Source organism: Diachasmimorpha longicaudata, chromosome 8 (genome assembly GCF_034640455.1).
Source record: "Diachasmimorpha longicaudata isolate KC_UGA_2023 chromosome 8, iyDiaLong2, whole genome shotgun sequence".
NCBI classification, from domain to species: Eukaryota; Metazoa; Arthropoda; class Insecta; order Hymenoptera; family Braconidae; genus Diachasmimorpha; species Diachasmimorpha longicaudata.
Genome location: NC_087232.1, coordinates 5716267 through 5739753, shown reverse-complemented (window position 1 = coordinate 5739753; position 23487 = coordinate 5716267). Strand labels below are relative to the sequence as shown.

At 38.5% G+C, this 23487-nt stretch overlaps 1 protein-coding gene and 1 non-coding gene across 10 annotated transcripts in view; one reads left to right on the top strand and one right to left on the bottom strand.

Annotated features, from left to right (window-relative positions):
• LOC135165240 (acetylcholine receptor subunit alpha-like) overlaps positions 1-23487 on the bottom strand; it is a 77741-nt gene that overhangs the window by 29523 nt on the left and 24731 nt on the right. For 7 of the 9 annotated variants that reach the window (XR_010299456.1, XR_010299455.1, XR_010299457.1 and 4 more), the window contains one exon: positions 16676-16726. The exons of the other annotated variants lie outside the window; for them this stretch is intronic. The gene's annotated coding sequence lies outside the window, so the exon portion shown is untranslated. The remainder of the gene's footprint in view (positions 1-16675; positions 16727-23487) is intronic. 9 annotated transcript variants of the gene reach the window in all.
• Trnan-guu (transfer RNA asparagine (anticodon GUU)) lies at positions 1731-1804 on the top strand. Its single transcript has one exon. It is a non-coding gene; the product is annotated as a tRNA-Asn (tRNA).

Sequence of the window (23487 nt, the reverse complement as noted above, 5' to 3'; positions counted from 1 at the left end):
CATCTCAAAAAGCAAAAGTTCAATTCCTCCTTTGCTCGCGAAAATTACATTAAACATTCCAACCCACAGCTGAACTTCACTTCAATTTGTTCTAAAAACTGCGGAAAATTGTGGTGTTAAATTGGCGGGGGGGGGGGGAGTTTCCAGGGAAATGTCCTTTCTCATAAGAGATATTCTGCTGCCGAAGCCAGTGGCAAATGAAATTATGTCCAGATAAATTCTGCTTGAAAAATTATCTGTCAAATTCGAAATCATCCCTTGAGGAAAAGAAAATTTAAAAAAACGTGTCACTTAAATTTTTGTTTAATTCTTTCCTCGCATATCTCTAATTTTGAAAATTCTCCTGGAAAATCCTACCCTAAACCCAAAGAAAGCCTCATACAAGAGCAGTGGACGCCTCAGAATAGTTTCACGAGGGTCGATCGATCCGAGTTAATTTGCCCGTCGGCACTCCCCCGCCCCTCCCGCCCCTGACAGAGGAAAAACTCATTTTCACGCGGTAAAGTTCAAAACCGAAACTCCATTGCATCGTTTCAATTCAAGTTTTATCGTAAAACCAGCTGTTTCGCCAACACAAACCTCCCACCCTTATCCCTTTGTCCCTCGTCTTTTCCACCCCCATTTCGTCATTCGTGTTTTTTAAGTGTTGAAATGCCTGCCGGAGAGTTTGGAATATAGAATTGATGAAAAAACGGGAGAAAATTGAGTCTCAAATGCTTTTCCGAGTTTTTCACCCCCAACCGATTCAACGCCTTTCAAGCCACCATGAACGTTAACTAAACCTGCGCCATTTAAAATTTAGATGATCTAGACTATTACATATGGAAATGAAAAAAAATGTGAAAAAAATTGAAATGTTTTTCTTTAACGATTCCGGAACGAAGTTTGCATGAGCTTTCAAAAAAGTCAATCGCACGAGGATTTGTGAGGTGAAGGGGAGGTTTACAGGTGAATTGTCTGGAGGGGAGAAGGGAGGATTCGAGGGGTTTTGAATGGACCCGTTCAAATATTACGTTGTGTGATTAACAGCGTGGGGGAGGTTAATATATTGTGACGGCCTGCGGTGAAGGGGAGGAGGGGGCTGACCTAAGTCGTGATGTTCTACTGTAATCGTCTATTGTCCTAAATTACAAAATCATAAATATTATTTCGTTCTTATTTGTGTCTCGCAATAAAGAAAAATAACTGGAAAATTGCTGTTATATATATTGGAAAATTATTTTGGCAGTAAATTGGTCACGAGTTGGCGACCAGTTATTTCTTAGATAATTAACTTCTACAATGTATAATAAATTGTTTATTTAATTTTGTGGAATTAAATGAGATTGATTTTATTTTTTTATGAAAAAAAATTTTATCGGCAGAACGTGGTCCAGAGATTTCTGTTTTGTAACGTAGTATTGGAGTCCTCCCATAGGAAATTTTAGTTCGTATAGGGAGGGGGATGAAATTGTCAGTGGGAAAATGGTTGGGATGGATTGCTTCTTTTTGGGGGCGGGAAATTAATCGTTCAGAAGATTGATGTTATTTTGAGAAAGTAATCTTATGAGAAAATAGTAAAGAAACTTTTTGTCGAGATTTTCCTTAACAAATCGTCAGTTATTTTGGTATGAAACTGTTAATTACAGATTGATTTTTGAAGGAATCAGTTTCAAAAATGTTTTAAATAATTGGAGACTCATTGGAATCATCGTACGGGTGGATATGACACGGGATTTTTTTTTATTCAAGCTTCCGTGGCGCAATTGGCTAGCGCGTTCGGCTGTTAACCGAAAGGTTGGTGGTTCGAGCCCACCCGGGAGCGAAATTTTTTGATTTTTTTCATTCATAAAATTGATTAAAATCACTCCAAGCTATATGGAGCACAATTCCCAATGAAACTCTGTACTAATTAATACAGAAAAAGGTCTGCCAACATTTTACATTATTTTTAAAATTTCAAAACTAATTTTCACAGAAAAAGTCATTAAAAATTTAAACAGCAACGGTCTTAAAATTGTTTATTAATTGTCAACATTATCATCATTACTATCATTACTATTATCACTATTAAAATGTAAATGTAAGAGTATTCCTTTAATTCTTTCGCTAAGACTGAAGGATTCGGAAACTTTGACAGTTTTAACTGGTTTTTCTGCTCGAATTGAAATTTAATGTGATTGCGCCTCGTTGGGAATGGAATTTTAATTAGGAAAATAGAGAAGCGACTGGAGATTATATAATACCGTTCAGTTTTTCGCTCACCAATTGATTCTACTTCGATGCGATGCTCTTAGTAACCGCTAGGTGTCGCATAGAAAATTTTCTTGTCCTCACATGGACCATCACTATGAGTCATTAAGTAGCTGAAAGTAACGACATAATATCGTCTTCAGTAGGGTCATTACTGATCCACTTAGCAGTTGATGAAATCAGGAGATGATCAATGATTAAACTCCACTCCTGTCAGTCTAACTATCGCAAGACTTGACAGTGATTACTCTGATGCTATACTGAAGATCTAATATTTTAATCTCTTCTTTAAATTTCCTAAATCATAAACTCATTTGCGTTCATTAAAAATGACTTTATAAATTGACAAAAAAACATTGAAGCCGTCAGTTCTAACATAACTTAAAATTTTTTTTCTTCCGTTCTTCGATACGTCGATTTAATTGGAGAAATTCTCAATTTATGGTTCATTAATAATCAGATTTAAAGTACCCTTTGGACCCTCATGAAACTACCGAGATTGCATTTCCCATGAAGCGATCACTTTAAGCCCAAGAAGTCCACAATAACCAGAGAGCCAATAACATTTTATCCATTGATCCATCTAATCCATCGTTTGTCCACCCCCCAAAAACCTCAACCTCTCATGTAATTCAATTTATTAGATTTCCCCCAATAACCCTGGGTGAATGCAATTTATATTGTGTTGGTAGTTTCATGCCAACCGTTGCATATCGACTGACGTTTCAGGATGAAAAGCCAGAAAGATATCGCTGTCCTCCGAAGTCAGGAGAGAGAATTTCCTTGTTAATTAATTTTCCTTCTTCTCGTGTGTCACAACTCCGAACATTTGTTGAGTCGTACACGTGATGCACAAACGGAAATGAATCTATTTTTCTGTGACGCATGTATGCTACTATTGGAGGAAGAAAAATACGAGGGGATGTGGAAAAAAAATTATTTCTATGATATTTTTCTATTTTTTACTCCTCAAGATTTTTTTACTCGATCAAAAATTTGTAATTTTCCAGAAGACTCAAAAAATTGTCTGCATTTTCCGGAATTAATTCTAGATATTTTTAGGGTATCAGAATTCCGTGAAAAAATTAACTGAAGTATTTAGGTAAACTCGTAGTTTAAATTTCTACTTCATTTTTCCTAATGTAATTTTTTAATTGTATTTTTTCCTAAAAGTCGCGAAGTGGCAAAACGAGATAACTTGGCTCATCTCTGAGCCCAGTTTTCGATCGATATCTCCGAATCTAAGAGAGATGGCAGATTTTTTATCATAACATTTATTGTAGCTCTCAGCCCATTCTACAAAAAAAGTTCTGATGAAAATTTTGCTACCTCCCCTGGAACTATTTTTTAATGCCACTTATACAAAAAAAAATGCAGGAAAACCGCTGCAGTTAATGAGCAAATGAATAAAATTAATGTCGACAAAATAATATAAAACAATAAACGATATACAACAAGAGAAAATTATGGCCAAATGATCATTCCAAATTACACTGTTAATTTATTACCAAAAGTAACTATACCACATGAAGACAAAAGTAATTTCCCACTTGCTTTATCTAGTGAGAGAGAGAGAGAAAAATTGTGGGTAATAAATTGAGTTACAGTATTTTCCTCCCGAGAAGAAATGAAAAGAATGGAGGTGGGTTTTAGGGTCTAAAAAGACGTGCAAACACTTTCATCCGAGACTCGGGTTTCATTTCTCTTATTTTTCAACCCTCCCTGCCACCCCCGAATTCCTGGCTGTATAGACACCGAGTGAGTGGAGTGTATAGCGTTCGGATAGTCGAGTCATTATGGGGACAAAGGGAGCGGCCAATCGTGAAGAGAAAACCCGTCAAGACGAAGTATTCTTCAACCAGACGGTTCACCTATTCTCCGGGACGATTCACCTCTACCCCAGTCGTCAGCGAAAAAAGGATAAGTGAGAGGGAAAAAAACATGAATAAAAGAGGAAGAGGGAAGGGGTAAAATGATTCCTGGGAAATTTTCATTCATCTTGTTTTGGGTAAAAGTAAACGGAGAAGTTCCATTTAATCGCGTTAATATCGCTCCAGGAGTTCACAAGATTGTTCTCATTATGAGAATTGATTACGATTATTACTCTGATTAACTTTAGAATAATAAATTAGATGGTAGTGACCGGTGTGAGGGAGCTGTTCGATTAAACAATATGAATAATATTCCACGCAGATAGCAAAATACAAATTTTTCGTACAGTAAATTTTTCATCTACTTCATATGCATACGCATTCAGCAAAAGATTCATTGAGACAGTGCTAGGGATTATTTCGCCATAAAGGGCATGATAAACCTTGACATTCTCCAAAAAGCCCCCAGTCTCCATCGACTTCATGAAGATGAAGAGATAATTAAACTCAAGATGACATAATTTCTACCCCTCGACGATTCTCAATTAAATCAAGTTTGTGCAAGTGACTGACGTTAAAAGTCAAGTGGGTTTCATTCACGAAAATGGTGAAAACAATAGAGTCAAGTGGTAAACGTAATACGACCATAGTGCTGGCCGGAGGGGATTTCACTCTGGGTCTAGATGGTACGTTAAAGTAAAACCCAGCGATGCGGTTAATGCATGGGTAATGTCAAGAGTCTCTATGGAAACATCGGTGGATTATCACCAAGGGGTGAAAGATCCTGGGAGCTAACAGAGGCGTGTCTCCTGTCATTTTCTCTGTACAGAAGTACTCGATGGATTGTACTGAGGTGTTTCTTCTGGATTTTTCCTTAAAACTGGTTTAATGATAATTAACTAAAAAATTGCAGTACAAAATTGCAATTTTTGCAATTTTTCATCTAAAAACAAACTCCCAATGGCTCCACAATTTTTGGTGTCTTCCCCATCACTGAAAATTCCAAATGACGTCTCAAAATCATTTTTAATTTAATGAGAAATAAAAAAAAAATACAAAAAAGGGTGTAATCTGAGGAGGGGCGTTAAAATTTGTGGGGTGAAGGGATGAACGTATTTGTAAACAAATAAAAAATTATGAGAGTTGAAATCTGATTGAATTTCATGTCAATTGGAGTGGAATGTCATCTGCTTTCCGATGATTCAAAAAATCAAGGGAAAATTGGGGAGAAAAATGGAATTCAGTTATCAACTTCCGGCCAATAATTGATACATCATATATTCTCCATCCCGTTGTACCCCACCGTGACGCTTAACATGAACACATACCCAGTTTATATCGTGAGTGTCGATCTAGCACTCTGGCATGACTGAAATTTTCACTCCCCAACTTTCTCAGAAATACTGTGTTCAGAAATTGGCCCATTGGCAACACGCAACATGGGCCTTCCGCAAATGTACCCCATCCCTGAGACATTTTGCACACGCCAATGGGAGGAAAGGGGAGGTATATCGACCCCGTGGCCACATTAATTCACAGGTGAGTCGAGATAAACTCTTGGGGTCAAGTGGAATATTGAACGGAGAAGTGAATGCACTGGGGATAAATTATTTCGAGTGATTGAATCCATGAACGCAAGTCAAAATTCACTATTCGCCAGTAACAAAGAAACAATTGTTATTGACATTCGGAAAAATTGTATTTCAGATAAAAAAAATTTTCCTACATTCGAAAAGAGCGTGTCATCACTCATGATCTCCATTTGACTGATGTCATGAAAAAACTCTGGCAGAGGGAAAAGGTCAGGATGAGATAAATCTTCCCTTGAATCAAACCGATTCGTTTGGCACGTGAAAGGGTCGACAAGAAGCATCTGGATACTTAATGGCCTAGAATTAGAAATCTTTTTTTGACACAAGTCGCTTCAACCTATCGGGAAAGCTTTCCCAGGCAGATGAAAATACTTCCGGGTCATTCAATCCATCGTAAGTAATCATTAATTAATCATTATGAAGCTAAAACTGAATTCAATTCGATTAATAACAGAAATAGCGATGATTTTTTTGGGAGGTGGCCAACTCTATTTTTGAGGACTAGAAATATTCTTCATGAGAAAGTCAGCAGAGTTGTGATAATTATAGTAAAATGCATTTTTCTTATTTGCAGAATTTTTTTTGGGAACAGGTGATTTTCGAAGTTAATTCTATCATATTTTAAACTATTTTTAAAATTCGTTAAATATTTTTTAAATGAGTCCTGTAACCAGCTGTGAACCAACGAAGAATTAGCAGGAAAGACTTTCGAGATATCGATGGTATCGATGTTTATTCTTTTTAAAGTAAGATTTTTCCAAATTTCGAATTTTCCTGGAATTTCCCTGCGAATTCATTTACCAAATGAATTCATAAAATAGGGATTTAAGACACATTAAAATATTCATGAAAAAGGCTCCATTACCATTCAGATCTCGATCAGGTCTAGATCTCGATCTTCCGTGCATTTGGCTCTCATAAAATAATTCCACGCGATCGATCCGTCAGATGATTCAATTCAATTGAGCGAAATAACATAAATCGACGGATAAGACACACGATAAGAAAATAATGTGCAAAATGATTCAGTTGATATGAAAAATAACTATTCGATACCAACATGAAAGCAATTTTCCTCTTGTTTTTCTTTTCACGCAGAATAATTCTCCTTGACACAATTTTCATGACTTCGGATTTCTCGCATCCATTTTTCACCGAAAACAAAAAAAAATGAAAAAAAAAACACACGTGTCTATTCGCGTACCTCGTTTTGCTCCAGTGAACTGGCTACGATGCGCTTCGATTCTCCCAGAACAACGAGAAGATATGAACATTTGCAAAAGGTAAGAGGGGATGAGACAAGAGTAGTACATTGAAGATTGGCTCGCGCCCGTCCAAATGGACTACGGTTCACTTGATTCTTCTTTTTTCCTAGAGGTCAATCCGTGTATAACAGCCTGGACACTATTAGTTTATTGGTAAAATGATGTGCGTTCGATTTTTCTGTCATTTGGTAGGACAAATGTCACGTTCTTCCCCCTTCCCCAATTTCAATTTTAATGTGTTCAAACCCTGACAAAGAAAAAAGTTTTTGCTAAATAACCAGTTACCCCATCATCATGTTAGTTATGACCTTGAAAGAACTAGCTCAATAATTATGAATTTTAACATTGAACATAGTTACCCTCAAGAGCAATAAGATTATCATTATTTAAAGCTAATTAACCCCCCCCCCCCTCCTGGGAATGACCTCAATCGAAAGAATATAATTTTTAAAAATCAATACTTCCCTCAACTAAATTAATATTTGCCAAAAATATTTTTTTTATTTCTACAAATGGACTTATATGAACATCCATATCTACTAAGAAAGACTATAATTTAACAACTGTTAGAAAATAACAAATTCCTCCCATAGAACTCGCTCCGGAATTCCCGAAAAGAACCCAAATTTTAATTGAATCATCTCTTCGTGAACGAGACATCAATTCCTTCCAATTACCATATCCTCCCACCTCAAAATAGTAATTCACTATCCTCCATCAACTCCACGAAGTCACACCACGTAAAATAGATCATCCACTACCAAGACAGAGTGCCCAGCTATTTGTATTTGCAAAACACGAGACTTGAGTTTTCTCAGTACACAGAAACATTCGGTTTACGTTAGGAAATCCGAGGTAAGTATCTAATGGAATGGGCTTAGACCCTAGTGAAGAAACAGGAGTGGAATGAAATGGGGAATGAAGGAATGGTGTGTGAGTGTAGGGGAAATGGGTCTTCGAAGGTAAAGCAAAGTCCTAGTGAATTCGCTTCGAAGGAGACAGGTGATTTACTCTATTTGCAACGAACCCCGAGGGGGAGAGTAGGAAAGTAACCGCAGATACCGCACTAGAGCATCACACCTGTGCATATACGGTAACCAAAGGGGTAGATAGGGTGAGTAGTCTTGAAAGCTCAATGTTTCCAGTTGGTTCCCCAGCATCTTCTGCACACATCGTTCAACAGTATCAACTGGAGGAAATTTCAATGTCTCGGCTGAGGTCTGCGGTGAACGGATTCGATTTTGTTGGTCGAATTTACGTGTGGGACGATTGGCGATGAGGCTAGAAGCCGAAGAATTTGTAAAACAGGACAGGAGTTTCCGAAAAATGTTCTGAATCGACCTGGACTCACAGGAAAGATGTCATTTGGGCTCCTGGGGAGACTAAACTCTGTAATTGCAGATGCCTCCGAGAATTCCCCTCCAGGACAACCGAGTCCTGGAGGACAATTCTGGTTCTATTTCATCAATAATCGGAAACACAATCGAAATATCGATAGTGGGAGACCAAATTCTGAATGAAATTTGTTAACTGTTGACGAATGATGGAGTTCAATCGGGGCAAATAAATATTCGTTAATAGTTAACGATTGGAGAATGTCAAGTCAATCAAGATTTATGACATATACATTCGTTAAGTATTTACGAATGAACATTTGGTGGAACCAAATGGACTATAACTTTGAACTAAAATCCATTCGTTTAGAGTAATAAATCCGTTCTATCAGGATGTAAACCTTTATTGACCAAGTATTTATTTAAGTATTATTTTTTCTTATAAATTCATCAACGTTGATGACCTTGGGGTCTGATAGCAGAAGGGATGGTACGGGTTGAAGCGAAATTTTAACGAAACCCAAGGAACGTCAAAGACTGCCTTTCAGTTAATCAAAATATCGACTTGAGTTGAACGATCTCATTTCCTCCCCCTTGATCCCATTGAACTCGTCTTCCTGAGATATCCAAAACTCCCGATGTTAATGATCGTTAAGGAATACAAAAAGGGGTGGGTGGGTGTACTTGGGCATCCGGCTACTATCATAGTCCAAAACGGAAGGAAGGACCTGCGGAACTTTCCATATCTCTTTCTCCGAAAATGATAAGCGAAGGAGATGGAGATGAAATTCAGGGGTAAAGATGATTTGAGGGATGAGGGCGTCCCAGATGTTCGTAGTCTAACGATTGGAAACCAATCGGCAAAGGTGAGACGTGTAAACTTCACACCGGACTTGAGACGTCATCTGCGGCGAGGGCGGAAGTTTATCTACGTGTCGTTCTCCCCAGCTTCACTGGTAACCACAAATTCGTGGAATATATCTGGGCGGATGGGGTAGGAAGCAGAGGGGCTTCCGTAGGGTTACGTACCAGACCACACGATAAGGAGGATGTATCATCATTCGGTTGAGACGAGAATCAATGATGAGATGTACCATTATGCTAACTATTTTTTATTGATTTTTTATTTGAGAATTTTGAAACCGATGGGTTGATTATGCTACGATAAATCCACAAATATTCGGGATATATAACCCTGATGGTAGTATATGGAAGTGATGATAGTAGTAAATTATAATGGGCTGATTTGTAATCTATTTTAAATAAAAATTTGACAATTAACAATGAATCTATCAATAAATTTCACAAGTGTGAGAATCCAGTCGATTTCGTATTTTGTTTGAGTTTTCAGGGGAATATTATTGATGAAATTGTTGGTATTGATAAATGACCGAATATCTATTCTCACATTTTGAAATATTTGCACTGAAGAAAAGTATAATTTTGCCAATGATATTCGGGCAAACGAATGCCCGAAATTTTCATTCGAAAATCCGTTTTGAATTCTTGGGAGAAGAATATTTATTTACTGAAAAAATTATATTTTTCTCTCAGGGTGCGGATGTTTGGCTTGGTCACTGTGATGATTTCTTCAACCCCCACCCCCCACAACATTCCTTACTCTCCTATTCTTCCAAAAATTCCAAACTGGTGAGCATTGCTTCATACATCATATGACGTGCATGTTAAATTGCACATCAGAGACTTCTGGAAAAACGTATTCCCGCACTCCCAGTCGGTAAGTAATCTAAAGTTGCTGAGAATAAAAAAAAAAGAGAAACGACGAGGGAAAAAAGTTTAAGTGGACTGGTGAATCAGGGGTGAAGAGGGGGAAAGGGGTTGGATGCTTTATCAAAGCTTTCGTTTCTCCTTTTTTTTTCTCTTGCTTTTCTCCTTACCCCGGAAAATTAATCACGCGACTCTGTGGACTCGTCAAGCGCACGCTGCCCCCATGATTGCCTTACTTTTGACCGAAAAAGGAAGAGGAGAAAACACTCACCCCCCAGTTCATGATTTTTTATGGGAGGAGAAACAGACTGGTAATGAGGAAAATGAAAAATTACGGGATCAATGAATAATTGATTAGAATTGATGATGTTGATTATTTTTATGGATATGCTGGGTCATGTTGGGGTAAAATTGATTGAAAATTGATCGTTAGGTGAAGTCATTTTGTCTTTGGAGAGATTCACGTGGTTGACATTTGCCAATTTCAGGACAAACCGTCTCTCCTAATAATTAATTTATTCTTTCGGAGAGAGGATTTAAATGGTAAAGGGGGTGAGATAGTCGGGGTATGGGACGAGTCAATTTTTTAATGATGCAGTTTCATGTTTTTAGGTGGGTTATTTGAGGAGCACGTAAATTTATGAATTTCTGGGCCACATCATACGTTTATGTTCAACAGAATATTTTTCCTCATAAGTCTGCGTACCTGATTTCCCCTCTTTTTATTTACGGTCACAAGTCACGCGTTTGGGATAAAAAAATGTAATTCGAGGGGTAGATAAATAAAAGAAATGAGGGATGATCTCGGAGTGGTTTTCACGCTTTGTGGAAGTATTTCGTGAACCATTCTCCAGAAGAGAAGTGGCACAGATGATGAGATTGAATATTTTCCTGAGAATGTGGCATGACTCAGAGGCCAGATAGCTCCACAATTTCGTCATTAAATATTTATGTACTCTGGATCACCCAAAAAATCAGTTTTGATTATTTGAGATGGATAATCCAATCATCAGCGACCTCGCACGGCAAGATACACTTCAATACAAATTATACGAAAGTTCTTCCATATTTTTTATTGTAATATTTTTCTCTGTGCGGTCTAAATAAAAATGAAAGAAATTGTGTGGAATTTGTTATTGTGGAGTTATTATCGACAAACTATGCGCCACGCACACATATACAACAATTAACAACAATGATGTATTTCACCTTCACACGGAGAGAAATATTCAGTAAAAATTACGGAACTTAAGTTCCCTGACCACAAACGTGGCTGATAAAATTTACGTGACGATATCGCAGTTTTTTCGCTGAAAATTTGCATAAAAATTACGAAACACTCAGAAAAAATGTTATTTATAATATTTATTGAATATTTTTCTTCATAAATAAAGTCCACCAGCATAAATCAAAAACTGTCTCACTAGAACATTAATACTCCCCATTTAGTATGAAATAATTTCAAAAGTCAAACCAACTCGAGGCGAAACCCATCATTTTATTTTTACAACAAAAACAATACTGAACTGACGTAACCGGAGACAGGGAAAAATTTCCCGTTAAAGTCGTCGTGTACACTGTTACCCCCGATATGTGCACCCGATGTATCCATCTTCATACAAAAAAAAAATTTGAAACTCTCTCTCCCTCTCTCTCCCCCACATTGAGTTTCTTGACAAGAGTGAAAAAGTTTGTCTGCATTTTTTATTATTTTTCCATTCCCCCGTTCTCATTCGTTTCATTTTGTCTCCAACGACATTGTTCACGAGTCGAGATCGTTTTTATGAAAATTCCGTGTAGTTTGTTGTTTTTTTTTTAGGATCAAACTTGGGGGTCGCGGGCTCTGTAGGACCGAGGCAAAGTCGTGACGTGATACCGGGGAAGAGTCACTGGTGAAAATACATAATGAAATAAAGCTCGGAAGAAATAAGGAGAGTAATAAGGGAAGAAACACGCGCGTACTCAGGATCTCGTGTGCCCCGATGTATATTACATTCTTCTCGGTTTTCTATTATTTATTCCTTCGCGTGTTATTCATTTCCGTCTGGTTGGTGAGGGGTGAGGGGAAACAGAGGGGGTTTCACTCACATTGTCGGGATATCCTGTACTTTTGGGGGAGTAATCCTCATTTATTTTTCCTGGGAAAAATGACGTATTGTGCGAGGAAATGGTGTGTTATGAGCATTCGATAATTAGGTATTTGTTTCAGGAAATTTTCTAAGGGCGGTGAGGGGTGAGAAAATTTATCGGTGAATTATTAATTGAAAATTTTCTCACCAAATTCAAGGAGGCAATTTACAAAAATAATCGTCTGTGAAAAATGACAAAAATCTCACGTGAAATTTCCCAATCGATTTCGTAATCGGCGAAATTCGCGTTCCGTAATTTCTATTAAATATTTCGGAATAAAAATGCTTCGCTCCCCCGCGGTTTCATTAAGACATCAAACATGTCATAAACAAAATCACCACAATTCATATTCACTATATCTGATATTACCCCTCGTGAATGAAATATTTTCTCCATAAAAAAATGTCTAAAACCACAGAAAAATGTCATCCCTTAATCACCATTAAATCTGATCAACACTGGGCGTCATACATTGCATAAAGCCGAAAAAAAAAATTAACAACAGTGTAAAATTTAACCTCATTAACCCGATAGTATTTCACAGGAATAGAATCTAGCGGACCGTGCGGTGGTGAGTGCCATAAATAATGGTGCATCGAATGGCGCATGTAGAGGAGCTTTGTAATCCACCTCCAACGAGCCAAGAGAAATGAAAATCTACGGGCAAACCCATTCCTCTCCCTTTGTACTCTCCCTCTGGTTGCTCCTCTCCATCGCTGACTACCCCATTCAACTCGTTAGCATAGATAACGACGCCCCGATATTTTCCTCACATACAAACATTTATTTACTCGGTGGGCGACGGAAAAGTCCGTCTCATTCGAGTTCGAAGATCGATCGATGTGATTTCGGGGGCTTCTCACGTTTCCACTGATGTTTTAAAAAACTTCTACCATTTTTTGCACCGTCTTGAGTTTAAATTGACTGTATATGGGCTTCAAGGATGTTGAGACTTTTTTTTTCAGTTGAATACTATTGAAGATCTTGAGCTAAAGGAAATATTTGCGTGAGAAAGTGAGAGAAAACGGAGAATTTTGACGGAGAGTGTAGGTCGTCCTTAAAGAATTAATTAACAGATTATTGATTCCAGGGATAATTATTACTGCACATTTTTTATATTCACTAATAGTTTTACGGGAAAAATCAAATTAAAATTCCTCAAAATATTTTTTAAATTAATTTCAGGTAATTTTAGAATCTACCGTAGCTCATCGGAAGAAAAAATTCCGGTAGAAGTCTTCAGGCTAATTTATTCTATCTCAAATATAATTTGAAATTCCCTGACAGTTCTCTAAAATTTCTTACAATTGCATCTCTCTCCGGAATTATGAAAAAGATGAAATAAAATTTTTATTAACTATTTATTTCCGGATGAGGAATAAAATTCGCAATGACAATGTTAATTTTTTTGTTGCTAGTCCCCAAATAACCTGACTCTTAAATTTTTCAATTGATCTCCAACATTTGACTACGATTAGTGGCTCAGTGAAAAAATATTTGAAATATGACCATCAAATCCCAAATTATTGGGGGAAACCGAACCGCCGACATATTTCTATGTTCAATGTGACAATTATGGTCCAATCGATTCATAAATTCCATTCTCATGGTTGAGTTGATACTGGAAAACTTCATCCCAAGTATGTGCTCCTGCATTCAACGTACAACACAGCATAAAGTGTAAAGCAGAGAGAAAAACAGTATAACACATCAGTCTCTATAAACCAGAAGTTGAAATAAACGAAGAAAAAGAATTTTCTGCGGGGACTCTGCGGCAAATTGCTTCCCTCTTGAATCCCGTCGCAATCCCCGGACGCGGTGACAACCCCACTAACCCCATACCCTTTTCCACTCCCTCACGATACGGGTTTTCTGTGTCATCTGTATACGATCCCAGTATTGGGAGATCTAGTGTTTTGTCCCAGGGGCACATGAGACGGTAACTTTTATGCCTGGGTCAATGCTCGTCAAAATATACTCGGGTTTATCCTCAACTTTATTGTTTATATTTTACGGGTTAGGTTATAGCATCCTTCGTTTTGCGACTGACATAACCTGATTTATGTTTATTTTTTTTTTTTCATCTTATATTTTATTTTCTTTCTCATTTTGTTTGTTTGGTCTTAAGTGGACGGATTATCACCGAAAGATCTACAATTTAAAAGTTTTTGCGATATAACTACTTACATGCAGGCATCAAATATACTAACAATTTTTAACATAATAAATAATAGATCATCTCTACCCGCAAAACGTTTAAATCTCGACTCAAGAACACGTGAAAAAAAAATGAAGAGAATTAATTTATCTTTTAAATGTTCCCTGAGTTTTTGTTTTTTTACACCGTATGTCCACCTTTCGATATTTCGCAGATACACCCATTTAATTGTTTATTTGTTATACGTATCGTGTATTGTTGATAATTGATGAGATATTTTTTAAACACCGAGAGTTTTATTCGGTGAAATCCATCAGTAAATTTTTCAAATTTAATAGATTTCAATGTAGATTTTAAGAAATATTATCATAAAAGCATTCGCCACTTGTTGTTCCAGTGAATAATTTTTTAATCCAATTTCTGATGATATTTAACAATCATTTATTCAATTAATCAACTCTGGTAAATTGGCTACTCTGGAGAATTGAAGACCTCCTCTAGTCCATCACAAAAAACTACTCTCACTCTCCGAATTTCCCTTTTTTCATTCCCATCTTCTTCTACCCCTTTCTCAACTTCACTTTTCCATCCCGGTGACCCCACCGACAAAACCACAACACGGAAAAGCAATTCCGACATAATCGTTTCGATTCCCTACTGTTTCACCTGCCAGAGCATCGAGACCAGAATTGGCTGAAAAAGAGCAGATCGAGAGCGTAGAATTGAAGAAATGAAGTAGGATATGCAGCGAACACTCAACCGCATTCGGTAGACAATTCCCCTAGTGGTTTTCCTCACTTTGGTCGCGAGAAACCTTTGACATTTCGAGAGGGAACACGCGATTTCACCGAAAGAATCCAGGAAAGTCACCAGATCGGCTCTCCCCCATTCAACCTTCGAGACCCTTTGATCCTTGAGACCATTTAACCAGTGGCTGGCAGACAAGCGATGAAGAGTCAAATGGGACAGCTAGGAAATGTGGACCCATGTCCTACACCTGTTTTAGCGAACTCCCTTCCCCCTCCCTCGTCTCTCTCATCTGGCCCTCCACCACGTTATTTCATTTAACCCTCAAGGGCGTTTGAGTCTTTGTCACATTTCGAGCAACAAAAACAGCAAAAAAAAACTTTATTTCAGTCCAGTCTCCTCTAACGTTCGCCTTTCACCCTTCAACCCCATTAAAATAGATGTGTAGGTGGAGACAATGAGGGATTAGCCATGTAATTGTCCACCTGAGCAGTAGAATAATTGTATGAAGGTCCACTCCAAGCGTTTCAACCAAACCAACCCCTGGAATTCCAGTGGGTACTTGCATACAGAGATCCCCGTTGGCTCTCATCCCCCTTTCTCTTTTCCCTTCGTCGAGGCACCCCTTCCATTCACCCGAGGGCGAACGATGATGATGGTATGGTATGTTTGAATGGCCGCATAGATGTGGGTGGGCGTTGAAGTAGCTACTGAGGGTGGGGTGCGGCGAGGAAGGAGCGGAGGGGAGCGGGAGGGAGGGGTGGATTAAGGCGAGACCTCAGGAAACGTTTTCAAAGACCTAGAGGACCATTCCCAGATGCATGATCATTAGTCCTCACTATCTCTTTTCTCTGAACAAGGAGTTTTTCGATTTCTTTCTCTTTTTGGAAACTGAAGAAAATGAACAGTCTTATCGGTTTATGGTGGCGTCTCTTTGAATTCACATTCGGATACCGTCTCGTCGCTTTTGAGATATTGAAAACGTTAATTTAGGAATGTGAGAGTCGTGGGAAAAATGGAGTTGTGGGAGGTGATAGATTGTATTTAAAATTTTTTGGGATTTTGCTCGAACAGATGGGGGCTATCAGGCAAATTGAAGACTTTTTGGATTATTAGGGTGGGTTACATTGCAATTTACAATGAAATTTTCCTCATGAATTTGTTCGATCGTGCTCAATAAAATTCCTCACTTTCGTTAAGACGAAAATAACAACAAAATCCACGTTTCCCATTTCCTCACCCGATTTGAAAAATTTTACGAGCATGAGAAACGCCTCAGACACGTAACATTGATATTTCCCAAGTGTAATATGACAGTATCACCTGAAAACTCTCAACGATAGCCGCTGTGTCCTTAATCGATCGCCAGGGGCTATATCTCGATGTAGCGAGAGAGGGTTTGGGGCATAAGTTTTGAGAAAGTCGAACGTGACGACGAGAACAACTTGGACGTTGGTGGTCGTTTTCGAAACTACCCTTCCCTCATCCCCCCGGGTTACCCCAACAGCATCTTACAGTGCATCCCGCGGGGCAACTTCAGAACCGAAAACTCAACGTCGGACTTTCCCACCCTCTGAATGTGTATTTCAGTATTTTTTTTGTTGGGTCAATGACTCACCTGATGTGGCTCGTACTTGTTGGACGGTTCACACAATGCTGGAGTCCAAGTCTGCAACAAAAGGCGAACAAAAAGTGAACAATTGGAGTCGTTGAAGTAAGTGAGAAATTGTTGCTAATAAATTTGAAATTCGCTGTCAAATGAATTAAAAAAATGAATAGTCTCCGAATTTTACACGGAAATTTCCCCCGAGTGGAAAAATAATAACGCGATTACTAAACAGATGATTTTTACCAAAAAGTTCAATCATTTGATTGTGGTTCATACTTTTTCTGGGAAATGGACAATTTTTTTAGTCCCAAGTTGCATTTTGGGGATTAAATCTTGGAGTAATGAAGGTAAGATCACTCTCGGAGTGAATGATAACAATTATTCTCACCAGATTCCATGAAGTAAACGGGTTATTGTTAGACACGTACATTGTGTCCCACAGATCCGTCATTCACGGGTAATGGCCAGTGAAATTGCCAGTCACCAGGGCGAGAAAATGATGAGGTCTCTATGCCGAGGATTAAAGTGAAATTTCCCATGAAATTTAATCAACTTGATTCCGTTGGGATTACAAGTGATTCAATTGTCTGAAAATGAATAACTACACGTGCCGAGGAACATTGATCTTGGAAAATATTTTTTCCATGAGAAAAATCCTCTGGACCTGATTCTCTCTAGTAAATTACGTGAACACTTACGCAGTTTTTACTGAATGTTGTCTCCGTCCAAAAATCTCTCGATTAATTGGAATTCGTCTACCAATAGAAATCGTTCAATGCAGAACCTCCCATTTGACCCTTTCTAAAGCACCAAATGCTCTTCAGAATCAAAGACAGTCATCAGAAGGATCAAACGATCCACCATTTGACCCACAAGTCTCTCCTCCTTTCTGAGCTCTCCATTCCTCTCTCGTTCAACCTTCAACCGAATGTCAAATCTTTCCTCCCAGATGTCCTGTCCTACCTTGGCCCTAAACCTCTCGAATCAATGATTTGGGTTTCGGAAAGTACAGGACAAGACCGAAGGGCAGCAGCAAATAAATCAGCAGCAAAAAGCTTGTTTTTTGGTTCATTTCGATGATATCAATCCTTTGACCCTTCCAATCCGAAAGTTCGTTCGTTCTCACCCCCTCCAGAGATAAAGCTGTTACCCTTCCAACCAAACTTCCAATAAAAATCAATGAAGAACCACAATTGAAACATCAGGCAATGTCAGCCCAATATTACAACACGTCCACCAGCTGCGCGAAAATCCGATAAATTAAATTCAAAACAGACGCAATAAAGGAATCTCATTAATGCAGCTGAGGAATGATAACAAGTCAAAGGCGTAAACCACCAATAAGGGCCAACAACCAGTGCGGTTAACGTCTAACAAACGTTTGCCACGAGTTGCCAGGATTTTGGGATGATTACAGACGCCTGTGTTTCTCGTATATCTTTAACATCTCTCCAGACCCTTCGTCATGATGCAATTAATTCAACGCCAAGTGCTGGGTTAACATTTCCACACCCGATGGAGAGGAAAACTTTTTGACTCCCCCTTTGCCGGATTTGGAATCGAAAGTTGGGAGATGGTTCTACTCTTTACTCGTGAGAATTAGCTGAGTGCGGAGTCAGCAAATAAGGTCTTGGTGGGAGGGGTAGCTTCTAACAAACTGTTATTTCAGAATGAGGGATGCTGGTGTCCTTGGCATCAAGATCAACAGGGAGATAAGGGGACTGTTGATTTGGAGATGTTTTCCAGGTTTAGGGGGTGGAAAGAGATGGATCAATTGAGGGCTCGTTGGGGACGAAGAGCGATCGGTTTGGAAATCGGTGCTAGAACCGGTGAAGACATTAGGGTTTATGTCGTGTGGAGAATGGGGTTAATTATTCATGGGGGTAGACCAAAGGGAAATGTTCTAGGGAGGGTAATTTACGGCGGTTGTTGGAAGATTAAATTTGTTGTAAATTTGGTTAAACGATTTTTTAATATGAATTGTAGTTTGGAAAATCTAGGAAAATTGAACCTGTTTTGTGTACCTGGAACAATAGAGGATCCCTTCAAAACAACGTCTGAGGGCATATGGAAATATTTACCATACCTCTTACCTACACCCACATCCATATTTCACTTTGAGTCTTCATGATCAAGAAATGAAAAAAAAAACGCTCATTGGGGCATACACAGGGGTATGAAAGAACAAATCGTTTTGTTTCTGTGATGAGGGAGAGGAGAGGACTCGAGAAGCAAATGGAAGTCGTTGGTGCAGCTATTTTTTGTCAGGTAAGAGGGCCGTATGATGTGTCACACATAATGCCCTATCGATTTATCATGAAACACGAAATGACTGATAAAAATTTCCACGTATGACGGTTTTTCAGTTTATGTCATCGTAAATTGGATGAAGGATATAAAAATGATGTGATGTGGTTACTGATTCGTCGGGAAAAGTGAATGGAATGACGAAACATCATGCATTCATTTGATTAAACAAATTATGACAACTGAAGAGTTAAAAAAACTAACAATACGTTTTTATTTGTAATAATTAAGTCCTGAATTTTTTTAGTGAGCATAACCTTGATATCCCCGTCTCCTGCTAGGGGATGACGCATGGCCGACAGTCAGCCGAGGTTTGGCCAACACTGGCTCACCGTCGGCTGACTGTCGGTCATGCGTCATTCTCTACGTCCGCGTGATTCACCTCGGGTGAACGAGATGAGGACCAGTACTGGCCTCTCCTCGGCTGATTGCCGGCCATTCTTTGTCTCGTTCACCCTCGGGTGAATTACGCCGACGCAACTCTATTTGACTGAAGAAAAAACAACAAAAAATTTTAGTGAAAATGTGACGATCGATATCTTCATGAGTGACGTTTGACTATTTTTATCGTGAGAATTGAGTTCTATTGCAATCAGTCACTGAATGTCATTCAGTCGGCCGTTTAGCGGGCAAACGACGTGGCTCTCCGATACATTTGCTAGAAAAGCGTAACACAATCGTCCTGTCCTATTTCCATGGAGCCTTACACACACAACTTCACAGACAAACGAATAAACACAATACAGTGGCCATTCGAAGTGGCAACCGGTTAATCGTCTCTCATTGTAATTACATTTTACGTTAACTGACAAACAATTATTACGAGTGTAATTGACAACAAGCATCACGTGAATTTTCCATATGTCGATTTTAATGAGGGCGACAGGAGTTTATGGAATTTCCAATTATTCGGGTGTTATCGATTGGTGGGAGAGAGGGTTCATGTGAATAATTCTGCATGAAAATCGGAAGAAGAGCGATAGTCTGTGCAGCTGGGGTGTGACCGAAGAGTTCACTTCAACATAAACTTGTTCCCCAATTCCCATTTTCATGTCTATATTGCACATCCCCCACCCCAAATCCTAGTTGTACTATTTGGTCTACAGGTGGACAATCATAAATTTTGATAATTAGTTGAGAAAAATTAGCAGTTTTCCCAGTGCCTGAAATTCCCTAGTACGAAATAAAAAAAAAACAGAAGTTCCTAGGATGGACCAGACTGTTAAAAGTCGTCCGAAATTTCATGACAAATTCCCAAAATTTTTCAAAATGAACTGTAAATTTGGTACATTTTGGACTGGGTAGAAGAGGGTTCGCATAAACAATTTATTGTCTCCAACAATCTTTCGCAATTCCTTGCAAAAATTATTGAAAAAACTCCGGAAAATATGCCTCTCATCCCCTAACACTAATCACATCCTCGAAACTTTGAAATCTTTCGGAAAAAAGTGCGCAAGGGCGAGGGAAGGAGAGAGGAAGTGCTCAGAGCTGGGAAATTTACACAGGACGTCTTTGGTATTCATAAATAAATATAAATAGTCTTAACGATTGCAAAGCCCCGAGGGTTTATGAATAAAATATCAATTACATTTTTTTTCCTTCTTTCATTTCCATTCTTGTAATTTTTTCCTCCCCTCGTTGCAACGTTTCTCCCGTCCCTTAACATGATATTCCGAATCCATGAGGGAATTTAAATTCTCGTTAAATTCATACAACATATCCCGGGGTAAATTTGCTCTTTGGCTTCTTAACCTCTTGAAACTGCGGATTTTTTGTTTGTTCAAGACTGATTATGTCCCCGGCTTTAATATTCGTTAAATATTCATGGAATTAAGAAGACTCGTCGGGAGCGGAAATTGAGAATTCTGAGAGAAAACTGTGAAAACGGAATCGCTAAGTCAGTCAGGCGAGTACCAAAGGACCGATTTTTTTTATTTCCGTTATGGATAAATGATTTTAAAAAACAAATGATAAATTGTGCTCCTCACATGATAGTCAATATGATTTTGTCAATAACTTCCTGATTTATTTCCAAATCGAATGCTACGCGGAGAGAAAATTCAGGGAAAAATCCATTGAGAGAAATCCGTGCAATAAATCAAAGACAAGTGAGACTTTAAAAAAATTACAAAGTAATTAACGCTCATATTCCGCAAAAAATCTACAAATTTCGATTTATATTCCATGGAAATGCGTCTTTTTGCATAAAATAAAGCTCAATATGGTGAATATTTAAATATTTTCGACGATTTCCTCCAACAATCTGTTCATTAATTATTATTACAATTTTTTAAAAATAATTTAGCACAAAACTTCGAAGTTTATACAGCTAAACCAATTATTATTTCAAATATTTAATGTTCTCCCCTCGATCAGACTTTTTTTATTCATTTATTCAAAATAATTATGTCAACAGCCGATGGTGCATTCTCATCACCGAACCCCCTACCCAGAACCACCCTAACAAGAATATTATCAAATACAATAAGACTCCCTAAACTAAAATACAACATTTTTAGTTGACACAAAATATTCCTGTCCCTCTCCCGCAGTTGGACGCATTCCCTCAACCCCATAAACCCTCCGTAAATTCACATGCGTTTAACTCCTCAACAATTCACCCATTACATCAAGTTTACCCAGGAAGTTGAAAGCAAATGGCAAGGAGGAAAAATATAAAGGGCAAATGGGGTGTTTGTCTGTTATGTAGCCAACGTACGCCCATTCCTCTGGTGTCTAACCCTCCCCCCAACCCCTCATGTTGGAATCCCCTTGGCCGAGCGACCCATTTGCTAAGTTTCATATCCACCAAGCCCTCCCCCCCCACCCTCTTTGCCCACCGCCCGTAGCACTACTACGGGGGTGAGAGTTACCACTCCTCCCTCACTCTCTCTCTCTCTCTCTCTCCCTCTCTCAATTCCCCCGGAGCATCTCTGAACCGTAACTCTACCGACTATCCCCCAGCTATATATCGCCCAGATGCTGTCACCAAATTGGTGTCACTGGGGCTAGCTCCCTCTCGGCGACCCACTCTACTAACTCACCTTTTCTCTCTCCCTCTCTCTGTCTTTTTTACGAATTCCACACGATGGCTTTTCCACGTGTGGAGTGGGGGATGATTTTTTTGAGGGAGAAAAGGGGTGTCTCAGGGGTTTTACTGAATTATTTGCCATTTTTTTCGAGAGAGCAGTTCTCTCCTGAAGGTTTTTTTTTCGCGAAGGGGTTGATAGGGGGTGGGGGGGCGTTTGTGGAAGGGGAGGGAAGGATTGTTTGACTGGTTTTCTGTGCCCAAAAATCGATCCTAACGGGTTCGTTGTGAATCCGTTTTCAGTCTGAAATAACGAAAATATTCACTGGTGGTGATTGTTGGGGGAGAATTTCACGTTTTGGGGAGTAAATAAATCTTTGGTGGGGTAGAATGGATTGATTACTGTGGTGGAAATCGGTGGATTTTCCAGAGGGGGGTACGGGGGTGCAGAGTGGGAGATGATTTATTTGAGGGGGAGAGGGATGTCTGGAGGTACTGAATTATTTGGATTTTGGTTGTAAGTGAAAGGGAGAATTAAGGGCTTTCACCTGGTTTTTTTCCTGACGATTATTCTTGACCGACATCTTTGGGCTTCTACCGAACCCTAGAGGTCCGAGGACTGAAAGTAAACCGAGGAATAATTGCAATAAAATTACTCTATCGTAATTATCATGAGTCATCGTCGTCTCGTTTCTTTCCTGAATATTAATACTATTATTTAGTCTTTTTATTAATATTTAATATCAGTATTTTTATTTTTGAAATTTTATTCTGATGCGTAGTAACTTTTACCAGTTCAGTAAATTTCCTCTGCTGGTACAGTAACGCCCTTCTTTATCAAGATGAAATATTTCTAACGTGGGATAAAATTTGACTATCATATATTAATTTTTAATGAGTGTTGGAACGTGAGGTAAAAAGCGAAGTAACGCCGACTCATGATGTACTTTTATGGATTAATTTTTATTAAAAATTGAATTGTTATTAAAAATTTCTCTCGCCACATTTGTCTCCAACCAATTAAATGTTCTCGCGGCTGAACAGATCATTGGAAGGGCAAAGTGGGTTCACAATTAGAGAATGGAATCATCAATTTCATCATTAGTGCGTATATTTTTTGGAAATATGCAAAAAAATGTGAATATGGGTGCAATTAAAAATAACTTGATCAATTGTAATTATTTTTATCCTCGGATATACCTTATTCTTCTCATCGCTGAGTACTTTTTATATAAATATCCCTGAGGATCCATAAAATTTCGACAGTTCCCCCTCCTAACGACAGCCCCAACTTGATTAAGAATTTTCCCGCCATTTAAAGCGATATTCTTTTTATTACCTTAAAAAAATATGAGAGATACTTGACGGGACTCAACCCCACTCACCCCCTGAATAAATACCATAGGTGCATTCAACAACTTCCATTCTCATTCAAAAATTCAGATTTTCTTTCTCTAATGAACTCTGGGGAACGAAATTTCCGCTT